Source organism: Balaenoptera physalus (assembly GCF_965194825.1).
Source record: "Balaenoptera physalus genome assembly, chromosome: 1".
NCBI lineage: Eukaryota > Metazoa > Chordata > Mammalia > Artiodactyla > Balaenopteridae > Balaenoptera > Balaenoptera physalus.
This window is the reverse complement of record NC_138882.1, coordinates 12,200,777-12,222,059: the sequence shown is the minus strand read 5'-3', so window position 1 is coordinate 12,222,059 and position 21,283 is coordinate 12,200,777. Positions and strand designations below refer to the sequence as shown.

The window sequence follows — 21,283 nt, the reverse complement described above, 5'->3', positions numbered from 1 at the left end:
GAACCATGCATTATATAAATTCTGACTAGCAAGAAAGTTTGGTTGTGAGCATTTTGGGTCAGCAAAATCTCTTTAGGAAGCCATCAAAATGCACAGTATTAAGTAAAATATTTTAACTATGACAGTTGCCATTTGTCTCTGGTGTTTGGTTATGGTGATTGATAATTTTAATTTGCTGTTAGTTATAACCTTATAATTCACAATTTAATCCTGAACTATTTCAATATGAGAGGTATACAGCAATTTTGCCACTAAAAACTATCTCAAAACAGTGATACAATATGGCTGACCTAGGTCATTAGATTCAGTCTTACCCTCTACACAATTAAAAGGTTCAATACCCACATACGATCTGAGTTGCCCCAATCATATGAGTTGTTTACGTGGTGATTTTAAAATGTGATGATTAAAATATGCCCTCATCTGTAAGCAACATAGGACATCTTACAAGTGAAGATGTTTTAACAATGATTTATCATAAGAAAGGACAATATCATATAATAAAAATACTTTGGAGTAGGAGTTAAAAGATCCTATATCCCCATCAATTATTTGTATAAATATAGCACTGTCAAATGATTCAGATCATAACTTCCAGTTCTGATGAAGAAAATAGATTTTTTTACATATTGTTTTTCTTATGTGGAAGCAATACCATTTACCTTAAAAACAGTATATTTCATTTTCATTCATAAACTAAGAATTATTATTATGTGTGATGGTATGGTATAATCCCCCAATGGCTAATAAATATTTCTTATCTTTGTGAAACACACATTTTTATTCTGCTGATCAAATATATTCAAGCTAGCAATTTAATCATTGTTACCAAAAAGTTATACTTACGTAAAGCATGTAGAATAGCACCTATAGCATGTAAGGACATTAGGAGTGTTTCAAAGCATATTTCATACTTATAGGAAATCATGTAATTATATACCATCAAATTAAACCCTACTCTTTGTGGTGAAGTACATGACTTTGTTAAGGCACAGCATGTTGTGAAAGTAGGATATGATTGACCTAGATGACACTGAAGGTCCTATTTTAAAATTCTGTAATTTTTCAATATATAATTACCCAGAACAACTGCTTTTATTATTTTCTTTACCAAATATGTTGAAGATGTTTCATGGTCCTCATAGTCCCTAATATTAACATATAAGAAAATGGAAAGATTTTCCGAAATTGTGTACAGGGGAACTACCTAAAAATGTTAGTGTTAGGTTTTAATTATTTCTGTTTCTTCAACTTCTGATATGGATACATGTTCCCACTTATGTTCAGAAATGAGTTTTTCTGAAAGAACAGTTTATTAGCACATGGGAATAACAATCCTGTTCAAGTTTAAATTAATTTGGGGGATCTACTGAAATCATTATATTATAAGGTCTTTTTAAAGGGATGTACAATAAACCAAACTATGATACCCAAGAGTTCTACCGAAGCCTTCTTTGAGAAATAACTTTGAAGAGGTACAAAACAGAAAGAAACGTAGTGTTAAAATACATTAACATATTTATGTATTTAGGCTTCCAAAGATCCTTAGGACAAGTGGCCATTAGGCTCAATATTCAGGAACAAAAGGACTTCATTAGCCTAGTTTGTCACAAAAGCAAGTAAATGCACATTTGAATCACCTTTGTATATGAGTACGAATTTTAAAATTATTACTGAATGGCCTTTATAATATGATAACTTTATGATATAGATTACCAATGACAAAAGTAATGAGTAGAATTCCTTTGAGGACATTTGGAGGTCACTACTGAAGTAAACAGCTAAACTTAGAAGTATTGCTAGGAAAAGAAATCATGAGGTACAATGAAAGAAAGTGAAAATGATTAAGTAAGTGAATTCATCAATTCCACTCCCTGGAGTGCAGGGATAATGCACAATGATCTTGAATTTACTATTCTTGGATAAGTGCCTAAGTGAACAACTAAGGAAATAACAATGTCAATGCACAATATTTTCCAGAACATGTAAGGGTGTATTTTATGAAGAATAAAAGAGATTGAAGATCAAAAAACAACAGAACGTTAAAAAACTTGAGTTCAGGTTAAAAAGTGGTATTGATCAAGTTTTTCTTTTCATAAACTAAAAGGAAGTAAAAATAGTGAATTATCTTACTGTTTAAAAATACATATTTAGTATATGGCCTACTCATAACAAACTTTTTCTCATAAAATAAAATTTAGTGAGAACATTATCAACTCATACAACATTATTACTTGCAAATACCCAATGGCCTTGAGAATCTGTACAGAAGAAAACACACCAAGAAGATGTTACATATATAGTAATATACACTAATACATAAAATACATGATAAATACACATAATATTATAATACATATATATTCTAGTATATAATTATTCTTCCTCACTAGCTCTCTGTAATCCTATTCCAGGCTGGTAGTGCACTACTTTTATCTAAAATACTGACATACCATGTGTATTTGAAATTCATAAACTACTGAAATTTATAAAATAAAATATGTCCTATCATATTGAAACTGAATTTCTAGTATACCTGAAACTATAAAGGTAAAAAGAAGACTATGAATCACTGATATAGACTTACTATCCTTTAGAATTGTGTGTCACATCACGGAGGCTCATCATTTAGACCACATTATTTCATTATCCAATATCTAGTTGGTATTTCAATGCTAATGATTCCTTTTTGTTAAATAATTAACATTGCATGCTGTATGATTTCTTCTTTTATGTCTGCATTTGGACTGATTTTTTATTGCTAACATGTCTAAAGTATTTTCTTAGGGAATAAAATCCACTTGGGACCTTGCAAATGCAAAGAAGTTTCATAAGTAATTGTGTCAAATATATTTCTTTTTTTTATTTTGAAAAATGTAAAACCCACAGAAGAGCTAAGAGACTAGTACAGTACACACATATATCCTTCAACTAGATTCTCCAATTGTTTATATGTTACCACATATTCTAGTCAGTATCTCTCTTTCTCTCTCTCTCTCTCAGTTCCTTAGAACAAAATCTAAGGAAAACTGACTGATTTGCCAAGGTCATATACCCATTCTCTAAATTTCTCGATTTCAGCAACTACTGCACTGCTCTATAAAATAGCTCCTTAACATTCATAATCACTAATATTAAAATTTGTAAATATAAAACTTTGAATCATCAAAATAAAGCCTCCAATTCCCAAAGTGATTGAATTCATTTAAAAGCCACATTCTTCCAAATAATTAAATGTAATATATTATTCTATTAAGTATAAATATTAGAATCATTTTATTATTATAAAATAAGTATATTGTATAAAATGGTCCCAAATTCTATTCAAATATATAACATATTATATTATCATATATTACATAATAATATGGTAATTATTTTATTATATATTGAAATAAATGCTAGCTCTGAAGTAAATAACTGTTAAATATAACATTGTATAAGTAAATGAATGATGGAAAAGTTAAAATATATTTTAACTGTAAATTTTTAATAGCTTTTCCACAGTTATTCATTGTTTATATTCCTACTTAATATAGAAAACAAGCATAAAAGAGTAAATCTTATTGATTTTTACAATGTGCAAAATACTCTGATATGTTTTGAGATGGAGGTAAACCACAGGTATCACTAAAAATACCACTTCTGTCCTCAGAAATTTAGAATTAACTGAGGAAGGCCGTGTGTAAGGTGGGACACACAGCCTATGGTCCCCTCTGTCAAAAACCAATACCTCTGTCAACTGAAAATCAACATTCTTCCATTTGTTTCTTTTTCTGGTCCCTTATCTTAAAAATGATACTTCCGAGCTTCCTTGGTGGCGCAGTGGTTAGGAATCTGCCCGCCAATGCAGGGGACACGGGTTCGATCCCTGGTCTGGTAGGATCCCACATGCCGCGGAGCGACTAAGCCCGCGAGCCACAACTACTGCGCCTGCGCGTCTGGAGCCTGTGCTCCGCAACGGGAGAGGCCGCGACAGCGAGAGGCTCGCGCACCGCGATGAAGAGTGGCCCCCGCTTGCCGCAACTAGAGAAAGCCCTCGCGCAGAAACGAAGACCCAACACAGCCAAAAATAAATAAATAAATAAATTTATATTTTAAAAAAATGATACTTCCATTCACTCAAATCTTTAAACCCAAATCCTACTTTCCTCTGCTTTCCAAGTCCCAAGTTCTAGGCGTTCTTCCTCCTGTTGTGAGGGAACCACTGACCGAAACCGCCAGCCTCCGCCAAGCACACTGATAACCGCTGGCCTGAGCTGTCTTGCAACAGGAGGTCCCAATGCGCCGCTGAAAACTAACTGGGAGAATTCAGGAGGGGCTGAAAGGAGGGAGGAGACGCCAGCCCACAGTATGTCAGATAAAACTAACCTGGAAGAATTCTCTGGAGGGCCTAAAAGGAGGGAGGAGATGATGTGTTCTTCCAAGCTCCCAGAATCCTTTGCGCTGGAATCACTCTAGGCTGAGAGATGCGCGCGCCACCCAGAAGGACCCTGAGTCAGAATGATTGGCCAGAGACAACCCGGAAACTAACCCCACCACCATAAAACCCGAGACTGCGAGCCACGTGGCAGAGCAGTCTTTCTGGGTTCTCTTACCCTCGTGCTGTCTGCTAGGACGCCCCTTCCCAATCAGGTGTCTTGCTTTGTCAGCATGTGTGCCTCCTCGGAGAATTCATTTCCGAGTGTTAGACAAGAGCCCACTCTTGGGCCCTGGACGGGGTCCGCCCCTTCACGTAACACTATGAATCAAATCTATCACTTTCTTCCATACCCACTTTACTTGACTGGGTCATTCTGTACCCCCAGCACTCGCACGGTTGCCTCTTCACTGAATTCCTACAATAGTTTCATAATTGGTCATCCTATCACCCCTGTGACTCCCTCCAATCTGTTCTTTTAACTGCAAAAGTTATCTTACTAAAAAAGATAAATGTGAACGTACAGCAGTTTTACCCCACTTATATAATTATGCTTTTGCTCTCTGGATAACATCCAAACTCTAAGAAAATTTATAAAATTGTCTTCCCTTGCTTAACTCTTCATCCATATCCCCCGCCGTGTGTATGCCAGCACCATTATCAACTAAACATCAACTCTGTTTCAGTCACAGCTGTATTCCACAAATTTACCTCACTTTCTCCCTATCCTCTGCATCTTTGCTTATGCAGTTTACTGCACCTGAACCATGATTTCTACTTGGATCCCTTCACCTGCCTAACCCTACCCTATCTTTGAACTTGAGCCTAGGTTGTGACTTCCTCCACAAAGCCTCTGTGTCCCTTCCAGGTTGACTGGTCATAGTTTATGAAGCCATTACTTCTTCTATTATAGCACATTTACACTGCATATTTATCTGTATATTTTATCTATTTACCTGCATATCTCCCCTGCCTCCAAATAAACTTTGTTTTAGGAGGACAATAATCATTCCTTTTTTAATGACAGCTGAGTACAATTAGCAAAGTGCCTGAAATAAAGTTGCTTAATAAGTATTGTTTGAATGAATGAATAAATGATGATTAATTAAGTACTAAATTGAGTTGTAATTAATGTGATATGGATGGCAAGATTAAGAAAACTTATTCGATGTGGAAATAAAAACGAATGTTTTACGAAGGAGTTTGCATCTGAGCTATGCTTCAGGATGGCAAAGGTTTTGATAGCTGAGAAAAGAGAGAAATGGAGTTCTGAGGTCATGGTTTCTTCGTCCAAATCATAATCATAAATGACATGTTCAAGTAGTATCAAAGCAAAGGACTTTGCTTTTTTAACCTTCAAAAATTGTTATGAACAAGGATATGAAAGCATCATTATTAATTACTGTACTAGCTTTAGGTAAAAATATAAGGTATTATCATGATCTCACACACAATTGTGGAAAACTAGGAATCTTTTCATTTATGTTCCATTATTCATGGTTTCAAAAGATAGACAAAATGTATGAGAGTTCACGGCGAAAGTCAAACACAAATCCTCTTCTCATTAACAAGTACAGTGTGTTGCATACTATTGCAACTGTTGAATTTAAAGAATAATAATATAGAAACAACAGTTGAATGGCTTGCCCCTCCCCCTTTGGAAGGTCATATTCTAGGGATAACTTTATCTGAAGCCCCTCCAAACCCTATAGGGTGGAGGTGGAGGGGTGGGGGGAAGACAGTGATGATGAAAATGACCTGCTATACTTATTTCCTTCACAACAAAATAAACATTTATTGAGTTCGTTTGATATGCCAAGCATTTTACCAATATTTCCTTATTTTACCTCCAAGCTACACAGTGTGGTATATATTATTATCACCATTTGCTTATTTAGAAGACTGAGGTTCAAGGTGAATAAACATGCAGCAGAGCAAGCTTTCAATGGCATTTCTCTCGAAGTAAAACTGAAAACCAAGCTCTCTGTGTTACACCACACTACAGCCTAATTAGAACTAATTGCATATTGAAGAGTATTCATTAGGATTTTTGTTGCCACTTACTGAAATGCTTTTGAACAAAATAAAATTTTAAAATGGACAATATAAATAATAAAAATAGAAAATAAAATTAAAATTAAAATGGGAGGGATTCCCTGGTGGCGCAGTGGTTGAGAATCTGCCTGCCAATGCAGGGGACACGGGTTCGAGCCCTGGTCTGGGAAGATCCCTCATGCCGCGGAGCAACTAGGCCCGTGAGCCACAACTACTGAGCCTGCGCGTCTGGAGCCCGTGCTCCGCAACAAGAGAAGCCGCGACAGTGAGAGGCCCGCGCACCGCAACGAAGAGTGGCCCCTGCTCGCCGCAACTAGAGAAAGCCCTCGCACAGAAACGAAGACCCGACGCAGCCATAAATAAATAAATAAACAAACTAACTAAAAAAAATATAAAAATTTAAAAAAAAGCTCTTATAAAAAAATTAAATAAAAAAATAAAATGGGATAATTTTATCTCAGGCTATTATAAGCAAGGGATCTGAGTAACTACATATTATGAGTTTTCATCATATAGGTTTTCATATTATGGGTTTTCAAAGCATATCTGCTCCATATAATTTAATGTTTTCAATAAAGATTATATTTTAATCAACTAAATGTGATTCAGTTTAATATCTTTTGAGACATGTACTATAAACTAAAAAAATCAGAAAACTAAGGTTTTCAGCTTGTGGGTGTTATTTATTGGGCTAAAAAGTATACTCACGATCAGACTGATTTAATTTACCTATCTGCTGTTCAGAGATACTGTAAGATTAATCCCATAGGCTTGATTACTCAATCTTGTTATAAATTGCTTTATAGTTTTACTAAAAGAAAAAAATACTATCCAACATACATAAAACAGAATTGGTATCTCACAATGGGAGAAATAATAACATTTCAGTGGAATGAGATGACTTTAATATTCTGTTGAAATGTAATGATAAATTTTTATATAAGGTCAGTTTTCTTATGTTCCCAAACATGCCAAATAATGACAAGAATATGAGGATCATTTCTAATAAGATTATTTTAAGGAACAATAGTGTGAAAACTCAGGACTACTGCTAAAAATATACATATATGTTATATTTTATAGTAACTTTTGGCAAGGAAGATCCCTGGATATAGCAAAAATAATTCTAAAGGTATAGTTTTTCAAGAACACCAGTTAAACTCAAGTATTCAATTTGAAGACCTTATTCAAACACATATGGATAATATAATGCATTATCTTCTTATATGCACGTGCATATGGATTTTCATCTTTGAATGTTCATGACCTACATATAGTATATAGTCAAATTTAATAAAAGAATGAGAGTTCCATTATTCAGTGATTTACATCCTCACTTTAGTAATGATGTATTAATTTATGGCTTTAATTAAATTCTAGTTATGATCTGTAATTTTAGATTTCAAATGAGCTAAAATTGCTCTTCCATAATCTAGACATTGTTTATTTAAAGGTATTGAATTTTTAAATAGCCTAATGGAGTAGAATTTGGCATTTTATTATGTAAAGATGTCAAGAAATTCATCGTTATAAAATTTTGCATGTTTTACATAATGTGTACCATATTCCATATAAATAGGTAGGATTTTGCCACTCTCTTTTCTATATCTCACCAGGGGTATAGAGAAGTGATTGCTTTACCTTTGTCTGTGCATCTGTTCAAATAAACAGTAATATGTTGAAATGGGAATAAAATCATTCTGACTTTTAGCTATGCAATTTATCACTAAGTCTATCTAGGAATTAAACCAAAAACTAAGTTTTTCTTTTCCTTATGAATTGGTAATTCTTTCATTTTTCCCTTAAGAAAGTAAAACTAATTTATAAAAAGCTAAAAGTAATGCTAATCCCTAAAGCAAAAAAAAAAAAAAATCCCTTTCAACTCCAGGCATCACAGAAACCTGAGGTTACCCACTCAGACTCCAGAAAGAATGGAATGCACTCATCTGAATTAGCAATTCTTTTTGAATTTGAAAGACAAACTTTTGGGTGGGTTAACAACTACCTTCAATTCTTTTCAATATGGTGGTTTGAAAATTATTAAAATAACTGCAGACTGGATGGATTTCCATTCATTAGTCTTCTAAATTTTACAATATACTACTATTATCCTCTTAAACACCTTTGTTTATGACCAGATGATGAAAGGTCGGCTGGCATAGTAATCCCTTTGGCCTCTAATGCTTAAAACTCTGTCATGCACATTGTAAGGTTTTGGAACATGCACTGACTTTAATTCCTTTTTATTTTATTTTATTTTTTTAACCTTATGAGCTGCTTCATTAAGTCTGCTTATAAGAGATTTTCATTATTTAGTATGCTACTAATGCATTATTATTGTACTTTTTCACTTTTCTTAAAAAAAAAAATTGGGCTTCCTTGTTTTAAATCACATTGTAAGACTGGCCTTAGAAGTGAATCTGTTTAGTCATTTAACTCTGCTAAACCTGTATTCCAGAGGGTCCTTGTCATTATTTATTTTATTTAGCTGATCAGGCAATACAGTGCCTCTGAATTACAGCTTTAAGTGTTTTCCATCTTAATGAGGGTTTGTATTCCTCTGAGGAGGTTATACTGCAGAGGGAACTAATCTCCTGCTTGATCCTGTCAATACAATCTTGTCCTACCAATAAAGAGGAAGTTAAATGCTACTAACTAATGGTAGAACTGATTAGAAAAAATGAAGAGAAAGTGAGTTCCATTCTTTTATTCTGTCCAGAACATAGGAGATATTATTCTTAAAAGCCCAAAGTTCAAGAGTAACCTGGGTTATCTTTACATTTTAAATATAAAATATCTTGGTGTTTCAACATAAGTGATTATATTAAAAAAATCTTGGTAAGATTCAGATTGTACTCAATTTTAATTCAAAAGGAAAGTGACCACAGACTAAAGAACAAAGTTTGGATGCAGGATGTTTAGAATAGTATATTTAGATTATAAAATCTAATTTTAAAGCAAAGTATGAGGAATGCTTCAGAAACCTTACTATAACTAGTATCTTTGACTACCAAAACAGAGGAACAGAAGACAGCCTAAAATAAAGATTAAAATAATCAATGTACAGGAGTGGAGTGGAAATAATGGAAACAGACATCTGGATTTAATATGGTTACTATAACTGGCAATATGATTCTGCTTTTTCTGGCATGATCCAATAATAAAAAGCATTCTAGTTTGTGAGGAGAATAAAATATCTCTTGTCAGTAAAAAGAATTCTGTCACATAAATGTAAATTTAAAGCGAATTTGAGGAAAAAGTTAATTGAAAAAACATACTATGTGAAATCCATGCAAATACAAAGATAATAAACCTTTTGCCCCTGCCTCTATGGACAACGTCTGCAGTTACAGTTTTGCAAAGCTTTAGAAATGCTTTTTAAAAAAATATTTGTAGTGATCCTGAGTAAAAATTGAAAGTACAATACTAACTTGTTGCTCAGCAAAGGCATCTGAACTACTGTAAATAAAGGCTCACTAATATATTCTAAGACTAAGACATAATACTGGGATAAAGTTCAGAAATCTTGGAGTTTGGTGTCCAAATGGACAATAAATCAATCTCTTGATCTATAAGGGGAATAAAACTTGTTTTGGAGTTAATCAGGCCTAGAAGGAAATGAGCTTTTTAATTAGAAATTACTATACAGAGAAACACAAATGGAAGTGTATCTTCTGAAGTCACACACACACACACACACACACACACAGAAGTACATTTAAGAAAGTTTCAAAGAAAGTTTAGTAAAATTATTAAAAAGTGTTTTTTAAAGATCCTGATTATTTAGGTCATAGGGAAATCTTTTAAAATTTCAAAATAATAATCTTCAGGTTCTTTTTATCCATTTGCAAGGAAATGAAAATATTCAAACTTTTCAACCTAGGAGTGTGGGTTATAAACATTGTCAGTGGACTCCTAACCTATCTTCTAATTCTGGTTACAGGGATCATTCAACTTACAGAATAATAATTCCTGTAATAATGCAATAATTCCTGAAATTCCTGTAATAATGTAATAATGAATTCCAGTATAAGCAACATGAGGCAAGGATTTGTGTTGTTTGATTCACTAACGGACCTGTACCACCAACAAAAGTACCTGGTACAGGGAAGGCCCTCAATAAATACATGATGGAATAAGAAAATTAAATTTATAAAGTGCATTTTTGTAATGTTAATATGATTTTTTATTAATTTTAATTCCTAAAAATCAAAAGGCATAACCCATTAAAAATGTTTCCATTAAAAAAAGCTAACATTGAAACAAACAAACAAAATCACCACACAATCAGATGTCAACTAAATCATCACTCTGAGAATTATTATGACTTTATTAGCAGAACTGTCCTGGTTCCTCCATTTCTCTTAGTAGTCATCCTTTAACTCTCTAGATAGAAAATATTTTCTTTACTGACCTATATATATACTGAGGAATTTGACAACCCTCCTCTTCTCTTAAAGAGAATTATATGTACAATATCAAAATTGGACATGTGTGAAAATAAAATGACTGACCAAGCATTAAATTTGCCTGAGTGGATTAATTAAATCAAAGTGTACTTCAAATAGCAAAAAACCCATAAGCCTCTTAAGTGCAATTGTATCTTTTCATTGTTATATTCCCAAGCTTTACCCTAGCGCACACCATTGATCAGACATCCAATAAACATTTCTTGAAAAAGAACCAAAAGTAACAAAAAGACATGATCTACAACAAGCAAACCAATATAGCATCAAGTAGTTAAATCTCTGTCTGCTGTTTTCCAATTTCTTCTGAACCACCAGCTAACAAAGAGTGTCAGAACTCTGGGTGTTTCTAACTATAGAATGAGTCTTCAGCAATGGATTTTGCACAGCTTACCCAGTTGCCAAAGATGCTGGGATGGCCCATATTTGCATATGGTAGCTACCCTTACAGTGCCTGGTATTGGCAATATATTCTACCTTGTGTAAATAAACTTTTTTCTAACAATGAACACCTGCTTTCCCCATTATTCCCCAACGTAGAATTTTGAAAGCATTTGGTATCTTCAAGGACCACTCTTGTCAATATATTACTTTAACTTCTAAAATAGCTCAAACTGTCTCCAAATTCAGGGAGATATAAAGAATTTAAGATACTAAGTTTCAAAAGTAAAGTAAAGTAAACCTATTTTTTAAAAAAATCTATATTCTTGAAGAGAGTTTTTATATAAAAAGAGCCAGCCAGATTTTGAAGGATATTACAGGGAAAAATAAATGGGGCATTACTATATCTGACACATAGAAACTGTTGAGTATTAGCTAATACCCAGCATATCAATTACATACTAGTGTACTAGTGGTAATTTTTAAAATCATATTGTCTGAACTGGTCAGGGAATACCTTCTAAATAATAATCATAGAAATCAATATTTGCAGGACTTATCTGAGACCAAAATTTGGTAATAGATAAACTTTTAATAAATGGTTAATAACTGTCCAATTTCAAATGCTGAGCAAATAAATTATCTTCAGCTTAGAACTTTGCAATTCTACATCTAAAAGACAGTAAAGCATATCAAATTGTTATCACTTTTGTCATGAAAGAATCATGTGAAGTTAGATTAAACTTTTGTTTACCTTACTGATTCAATATTATTGATGAGAAAGAAATATTTTTAATAGTTAATCACAGCAGTTTATATTGGAGTTGTTGGGTCTTACTCTAAATCCGAATTGATCTCCTTAAAGAGAAGCTGTTAAGGATAGATTTACAAAGTTATAATGACATGAGTGATCTTTCATATTCATTCTGGCCTGTCTTCATATGATTGTAATTTGTTGTTTCATCTTTTAGATTGGTTAAATAAGAGATGTGTTAAAATGTCCACATTTCATGGATGGATGGAAGAGATACATGAAAACCTGCTAGAGTTCACTCTAAGAGGAAACATGGATGCTCCAAGTTATTTTTCTCCACACAGTTCAAACATAATTAGCGTTACCTTTTCAGCTGAGATATAAAGATAGTTATACATTTAAAATGTCAATAATATGTCCTTGATCTACAAGTTCTCAAATAAGGAGAGAAGTGTTACAAAAATGTGTGTGTGTTGGGGATGAGGGGTGTAAGTCTAGAATCTCTGTCACCACTCAAAGGTGAGAAGATGCTGAAAACAAGCACTTTAGTCAAAAAAAAAGGTTCAAGAAGAATTTTGTGCTTCTTAAGAAATTGCTTGGGATTGCCTTTTTCTTAGCTATGAACTTTAAATTTCAATTCACAGGGAAGACTGGATTCATTTTTCTTAGTTCACATTTCAAAAAATGAAAGTGCTATTTTTAAGTGATTGTGAAACTTTCAGCAAGTAGGAAAGAGTATCTCTTACAAATCCAAAAAACTCACATGCTATCATAGTCCCTTACTCAAGACAGGTTTTGAATTCAAATTAACAAGTTGTTTAAAAACTTCATTTGGAGTGAAATTAGTAATAAGGAACAGAAAATATACTTTCTAGTTTGTTGCTGTTGTTCATTGATCACTGGTAATTCATTTTTTTCCCTAGATTATTCAATTTTGGAAACTTTAGTTTTCTTCCACATTATTTGATAGTATAATCTTGAAAATATTACTTTTCACATGTATATAATGTATTGAAACTTTGTATATTGGTGACAGGTCTGAATGAATAATCAGAAATTCTCATTGTAAATTCAAGTAAAGCCACTCAATTTAAATGTTTTGAGTAAGCTAGACTTGGTCTGTATATTAATATATTTGCTGTTATATAAGAACATTTTGAGAAAAGTATGGGTTAATTATCTTAAAGGAGCATTTGTTAACTTTATTGTGTGATTTATTCAACCTTTAATAATTTTCTTCTAAATATTTAGATTTTGTTCATTACTATTTGAGGTGTTCACATCTGAAAAAGACTGTTCCACCATCTCTGTACATACATTTATGGGGCTGATTTTTCAAACCATCAGAAATATTGCCACACTAAAGACAGGAAAGCCACAACTGTATTGTCTACCCTAGGAATTTCACGATTGAATTAACTTTTGTTCTATATTTACTTTAGCTAAACAGAAGGAGCTTCTGTACACAGTATTAAAACAGTTACAAATACTTGCATCTTAAAAGTGCGTGCATATCAAAGATATTACAAATTACAAAGGACACATGATTAGCAACCTGCATAAACATATGTGGTTTTGTATTATGATACTTGAGTGAACCCATGCTAAATTTACTCCTTGATTTGACTTAATCACTTTCCCAAACTGCCTTATATTTGTGGACATCATCTGAAATGTTTTAAAGATTATAGTTTTCAGTTGTGAGAGTGTTAAATGAATCTGTAAAGTAGTAGTGTATTTATATACAACCACTGTTTGACACTGAAAATCTAAAATGCATGCTTACTCAATTCTGGTCTTCCCAAGGCTGGATTGCTTTTTAATAGTGCAATATTCTAGAGATAGCTTTTAAAATTAACAAAATGCAAAACTCCAGAAAAGTTCATAAAAAACAGCTCAATCTTGATGAGGTTGGCTGATATCTGCAGAAATCAGGAAGAATAAGTCTATCTGTAAGTATTCTTTCACAATAAATCTATAATGGAATTTAAAGGAAACACACCATTATGAGACAATAATTCTCATATAGCAGAGAGCTACAATACGTTCGAATGTAATGTTAACATATTTATTAATTTAATCAATAAATGTGTATTTTATAGATTTAATTTGCTGAAACTATAACATGGTAGCTCCTTTATCAGCTATTAAAAGAAATTTGTTATGTCTTGGGTGCTTTTAGAGGCATCCACATTTGAGTAAATTAGGGTTTATGCATTAATACAAATGCTCCTAAAAGAAAAATTATAAATAAAAATAGTTTACACTGAGGATAAATACCATTTTTAACTCTAAACTTAAAAAATAAAAAAATTGAGAAATTATGAATTGTAAGAAATAACAATGAATATAGAAGAATAAGACTCTTTAAGATTTCCTAATTTATTATATTGCATGTCATTTTTCCACATCTGAATTTATGCTTTCCTGGTTAAAAATAAACAGTTACAAAATTAACACAACTATTTATGTCATGATAAAATATGTAGTAATTCAATCAGCTCATTAAAAGTATATTAGTTATATCTTTTAATCTTGGGGGAAAAGAAACTGGTTAGAAAATAACTGTTTACTTCAATTAGAGCATCTATTAGTTATACATGATTTGTTACTTTGAATATGAAATTGAGAAATATCCCAGAACTGTTTGCATGAATACTTTATTTCAAACCTTAAGTATAGAAGAGCTAATTCATAGCTTATGAAATAATGATCTATGGAGACTTTGTAACTGGATAGGTCTGCAAATAACTAATTGGATATAAATATTCTTAATAACCCATCAAATATGCCTTGAAATGATAGCAATAAAAGCCTTAAAATGTTATTGATAAGGATATTTGATGACCAGTGTAAAATGGTTTGAGTGGCTATTTGATATCGCTAAAAAGAAAAAAAAAAAAGGGAGCTAGGCCAGGACTTCTAGATATATTTTCAGCAAAAGGGCCATTAGTGTTCATGATTAAATTTCATCTTCAGAGAATCTTTTACTCTTTTATAGAATAGAATAAACATCTTAATACTATTTCCTTCTTTTAAGAATCAAGATCATCCATTAGCAATCAATAATATTAAACACAATTTTTTTTCTTTTGCTCTCCTTTAGAACTCATGAATTGTAAACATTAAAATCATAAAACCAAATAGCAGTGCATGGAAAAACTGGTCAGAGTTACACTACTAAATGTGTAAATGAAATTATCCATGTAGCTGCTAAATTAAAACACCAACAATGCTAGATGTCACCTAATTAATCCTGGTAAGCTGAATATGAGTTGATAATGTCAGAAATTACAAGTCTGGCTTTTCTCGAGTTTCTTCATTATGAAAGTTGTTATATGAGAATATTTCGATCTTGTTTTCAATTAAACTGACAGAGATCAACAAGTTAATATAAATCTGCTAAGAAATCAGACTTTCACTAAATGACGCTGAAAAGTCAATCAAGAGCAACTGTTTTTGTAAAAGTGACTCTTCTCCGAGAGCTCCATTAAAGCCAAGGTAAATACAATGTAAATAAGAACTAATGTGCCTTAAGGAGTGTACTCTTTAAGCTTGTGTTTTTTGTTTTTTAGCTACACAATATCAAAACAAAAGAGATACTATGTAAACTCATTAGACACCATAAAAACATAGACCAAGAATATTTGGTACTAATTTTTTTTCAGTTGAGTCAACATTACTTCTTGCATGGAAAAATAATTTTATCCAGAAACCAAACAAAAAAATCAAACATACATGGTATCTTTTTCAAAATACATTTTGTTTTCATAACGTTTGTCTTTTTAAAGCATCCTCATCTCTTCTGTCATTTTTTCTGCAAAAACACTGTGAAGTAGATGGTGTTTTCAACCATGTGAGAGATGAGAGTTGGAAGGAGTAGTCAAGAAACCTTACAAGGATCGCATTAGTGAGGTGGAACTAGAAATAAAATTGAGGAAGGATTCTTAGATCCATCTCTCTCTACTTTTCACAATAACCCAATACTGGGAGGTAGAATGAAAACTGTTAAGAATCTTAGAAGAGGACCTCATTAATCATAAGTCATAATCATAACATACAAACACCTTTGGGATATTTTTTAATAAAAGATTTGTGCTAAACTTGCCACGGATGGGCGTTACATTTGTCTTTGCATCTGAACTTTGAACTTCTAATACTAATATCTGATTTTCTAAATTATTAAAATTTTAGACACTCTAGTCAGTAACTACTCTTTCTGGAGATAATATGAAAAAAATCAAAATAACAGGTAATATAGGAAACTGAAGTATAGGCTGATAACAGAGCATCAAAGTTTTGAAGTCCTATCAGTTGAGTTCTTTGCACTTGTAGAGAGAAACACACAAAGGCACTATTCTGAAAAGAAATTCCATCTTTATTTAAAAAGCACACAAATCTAGGAGTAAGGCTAATTTCATATATGCATGTATGTATATGATACACACACACATGCACACACACACTCTTAGAGTCCCAATGGTTTCTTCCTACTTAGGTTTGATTTACTTGATTATCATATATCAATCATTCTGCATGAAGAAAATCAAAATGTACTGTATTTTATAAAAAATGTACATTTCCACTACAATGTTGAGTTTATTAAGAGAAAATATCTCATGAGAAGCTGGAATGACATATTATCTGATTAAATGATAAATGAAATCAATCATATGGTATCATGTCTACTTCATTTAAAAACACTATTAAAGCAATGTAATTTAAAATAAATACCTTCTTCACTCACCCAAAAGTGGGCATACATATGTAATACAATGTATAGTAATGGTATATTCACTGCAATAGAACACCAGAGGGTAAAATGCAAAAGAACTGAGGAATTGGAATTCATTGACAAATTACTTTTTCCAGTGGAGTAAAAACTACCTCTTGCATCAAACTAAGAAAAGCACCATAACTTTGCAATTTTATGACCCAAAGTCACGATTATCTTTCATATTTCTTCAACATGTTATCAGTGAGCCTTACAAGCAGAAAAATTATTGATCAGGGATCTACGTCAATAAATGTAAGTACTAAAATTATTTCCAGAGAAAAATCTTAAAGAATACAATTTCTTAGAGAAGAAAAACTGTTAGAAATAAATGATATAGTTTTAGGATTATATCTTATCAAATTTTTTTGCTTCACTGTGTGGGGACTCCAGACTCCTTCAACATGTAAGCAAAACATAACAAAACAATATCAATAATAATAACATAACTTATTCAAATTGTGTTTTTCATTTTAATTGAGATTTTTAGGGGTTGTTGTTACGTCTGACAGTGGAAGAAATCTACTGGCTGGTAACATTATACATCTCCAAAACCTGGAATTTTAAAAAGCTTTATTTATGAGAGATTTTCCATAATTTAAAAAATGTGTTTATATTTTATTTTTCAGTTTCCAACTGGTTTCCTAAGCCCAAAGATTTCTATACTGGGGTCATACATAACACTGCTTTAGGGCAAGCTCTTTTCTCATCCTATTTGACAACCCAACCCACCTTTACCCCAAGGATTATTATTTTTTTTTAAATTGAGAAAATTACATGAAAATACCCACAAAACATTTCTCTCAAGGAGTCAGAATTAAATTGCTAGTTGAAGATGCCCTTAATAGTTCTCCAATTCTCCTTTATATATTCAGGTCTATGACCTTAACAAGAAGCAGTTTTAAGGCATTTCTGCAACTACTAGCTTACATCCTTCATTAGGTTTCTACATTCCTTCCTCTAACTTCTACCCTCCCCATTTCTTCCTCTCACTTTGGCCCAGTTTATGATTTTGGTAACATTGTTAAACATTTAAATAAATGTACCTTGAACATACAAGTGAATGCATGTTAAACATTTAAGTGGATTTAAATGGTTCTTGAATGCAAATATCAAGAAGTTATGCACCATAGCAGACCCATTTGAAAATACATGTATTCCATCGCTTCAAACAGGGAAAAACTATCACGGGAGGGGTCAAACACAGGTTATATCATTGTCAATAAAATATAGACATTCAGTCCTTACCTGCTTAACTGCATGATGACAAATCTAAACAGCTCGCAAAAGAAAAAGTACCCAAATCTGAATCATCTGTCTTCCAAGCTGCTGTGACAGTTTTATACCCTGGTGCTTTCTTCTTTGCTTACATCTATTTGACCGGCTAGACTATTTGTAAGCAATAGGAGGGTTATTTAGCAAACCCAGTCACCTCTTCCTCGTTTCAAGCCTCGGGTTGGTATCTCACACAGCTGGAAACATGCATCTTATCTTCGAGGGTAGAGCCTCCCCAGCGTTTCCCAGTCGGATTCCCATCAGAAGGTGGTCCCTGCTCTAAAGGGCTGATTACGTTTCTGACCTGGTGCAAAGTAAAAGGGACTGTGGCTCAACTCTTGGAGACGAGTAGAACAGCCGTCGGAGTCTTAAACTCTCTGCCACTGCTCGGTTGCAGAACGAGCATTACCAGCAGCCAAGAAGCACCACCCCCTCTCGGGTGGACGCCGGAGGGGAGCGCTCCCAGCCTGGATCCTCCTACCTCCCGCCCCGCCTCCAGGAAAGGGGGACGGAAACCGAAAAGCCTAACTTGCAAGTGGGTATAGCAGAAGCTGAAAGACTCACAACCCTTACTCTTTGCTTTTCACTTATACTCCAACCTCTGGCTCCAAGTTCAAATCCAACTCTTTCTTTCCCCTCACCGCTCCACCCTCCGGATTCCCGCGAGTTGGTGAAGGAAGGGAGGGTGTGACGGCCAGCAACACTTTCACACAGAGCCTGAGAAGTCAGCTATTCTAAGCCCAACTAAACGGATGGATGGAGACTCATTTTTTATGAAGCAGGCACGCTGGAGAGCCGTCATTTCTTAGTCCTAGGTACAGCTCGTTAAAAATAATAATAATAACTAATAAATACAAACGCAGATGGGCGCTGCTGAGGGATTCTAGAGCTCCCAAATCTGGCCTCTAGCACAGAAAAGAGGTTTTGCTCAAATTCGGCGGGAGGAAGACTGGAAATGGAGCGTGAAGCAAGGATGAACCCCCTGGCGCGCGCCCGGCTCCGGGGCTGCGAATGCCCACGCCGGGCGCCCGTTCGCCGCAGGGGCCTAGAGCCGAGCCTGCGCCGGCGGGGCGGGCGGGGCGCGGGGCACGGTCCCCACCCGTGAGGGTCATCCCCATTCCCGGCGCCAAGCCCGGGCCGCCCGGGCTACAGGGCACCTTGTCCTCCGCGCACCTTGTCCTCCGTGCTCCCGGCGCCCAGGCTTAGGCGTTGCCACGAGCTGCGGACAAATCTCCAGGCAGAGTCGCCTGTTGCTCGCCCTCCCGGTTAAAGCGTCCTTGACGGTGCAATGCACATCTCCCCTCCACCAACCTGAGTTTCAGGTTATGATACAGGAAAAAAAAAACGCACTTACCTAAGTACCTGACGTCTGTGCCTTACTGGAGTAGACTAGGTTAAGAAGCAAAGATCTGACTGCACGGAAAGTTGGGGTTTTTTTGGGTTTTTTTTCCTTCCCTCCCTCCACTCCTGCGCAACAGCAGCAGTCCTCCAAAGAGGATGTTTGAATGGGTGAATTATGGTAAGCCCCTCGTTTCTTCAGCTGAAGTCTCGGGCGCTGATGGCACTTGTCAGGCAGGACGACCAGGCTGGGAAGGAGACCAGGTAGAAACTAGTGACGGGTGAGGGGAGCCAAGTGGTGCGGACCACAGGCAGCCCCGTTCCCTCGGTGGAAGACAAGGGGGAAAAGCCCTTGAATCCCGAGACTGGGGGATGGATGATGCCGCAGCTGGAGTACTTTTCTGTCTGGAAGCTAAAAGGGCTTTTGAATTTAAAAAAGCATGACTTAGGGTGTCGAGTAAGCCATCAATGACGACAGAAATAGTTCTTTCCGAGAAATTAAAAAAAAAGGGGGGGGGGAAGAAGAAAGAAAAGAAAGAAGGAAAGAAAATCTTGAACAATAGATTTTCACCTCCATCCATCCCAATAACCAGAAATGTAGAAAGCAGCAACTTGTTCTTATGGGGAGAGGTTGGGGGGGGGCGCTTCACAGAGATAAACCCCAAACCTCAGCATGCATCAGAGACAACTGATACATTCGGGTTTGGCATTTAATAAATACTGTGTCCTTGTCAATGTGTGAAGTAAAAGCTAAGATTTAAATGTTTCTAAGCACACCTATACTTAAAGGGGAAGTGATAATCATAACTGTCAGTTAATCTCATAAAAATGCTCATAAAAGAAAAAAAACACTGACATATTAACATACTTATTAAAACTGAGTCTGGGGGTTGAACAAGTGTGAAGAGTGAGGCAATTAAATTTTTCATATAAAGTCTGTCCCTGAATTTCAATGATTAGTACCAAGATAATCAGTGCTTTCTTTTGATAGCTCTCTTCCTCTGAAATGAACACCCGCTAAATTCACAAAATCGGAAACCTACTCCCAAATATGATGCCTGGATTTAAATACAGCACCCAAAATAATGTGTTCATGTGTGATTTGGGATGTTGTTAAAAAAAAAAAAAAAATGGTGCACCCAAAACTCACACTCCTCATGTTACCATACAGTGGTTTTTAGTGCTTAGTATCCTGCTGAACTCATAAAATACACTTTACAAAAGTCCTCCCTAGTCATGTAATTGCTTACAATGAACAAATAGTGACCTGAACAACCTTCTGAAGATCAGGAAAGAGTGAACTTTGCCAGACCCTGCAATTGTCAGAATGTCTGTGTTAAGCTCACTCTTAGATAAACATAAAATTTGACCTTTCAAATGGCTCAAGAATGTGTGCCAAGAAGCATTACTGGGGGGTGGAGGGGGAGGATGGTTAATGTTTCCTATAACCTGAAATATAAATGAGGGCAGAAATAAATAATGTAAAAGGTGATGGGGTAATTCATTACATGGGCTACATCAGCACAACTGCAACTAACATACTAATTAATCAACACATTCACATAGATCTTTGAGTTCTGAAAGTGACAAAAATGTAAGAAATGAGATATTTTTTAAACAAACAAGCTTATTAAAAATAACACTAGCACTAAGTTTCTCATAACATATAAAGAGAAGAACTTACCAGAGGAAATTTCAGGAAGCAAGATGACTATGAGAAAAATACATCCAAGATGCCAACAGATATTCCATGATCTTCCAAACCAAGGTAAAGTGATGAGCTTCAGGGTGGTGGAACTTTGAAATAATCAGCAGTTCCT

The 21,283-nt window shown here is 34.5% G+C and overlaps 1 protein-coding gene across 2 annotated transcripts in view; it reads right to left on the bottom strand.

Annotated features, from left to right (window-relative positions):
- The window catches only part of BRINP3 (BMP/retinoic acid inducible neural specific 3), a 415,778-nt gene extending 396,608 nt beyond the window's left edge, over positions 1-19,170 (bottom strand). The window contains exon 1 of one of the 2 annotated variants that reach the window (XM_082426674.1): positions 18,099-19,170. The gene's annotated coding sequence lies outside the window, so the exon portion shown is untranslated. The remainder of the gene's footprint in view (positions 1-18,098) is intronic. The other variant, XM_082426675.1, reaches the window with a different exon arrangement.
- Positions 19,171-21,283: the final 2,113 nt, after the last annotated feature.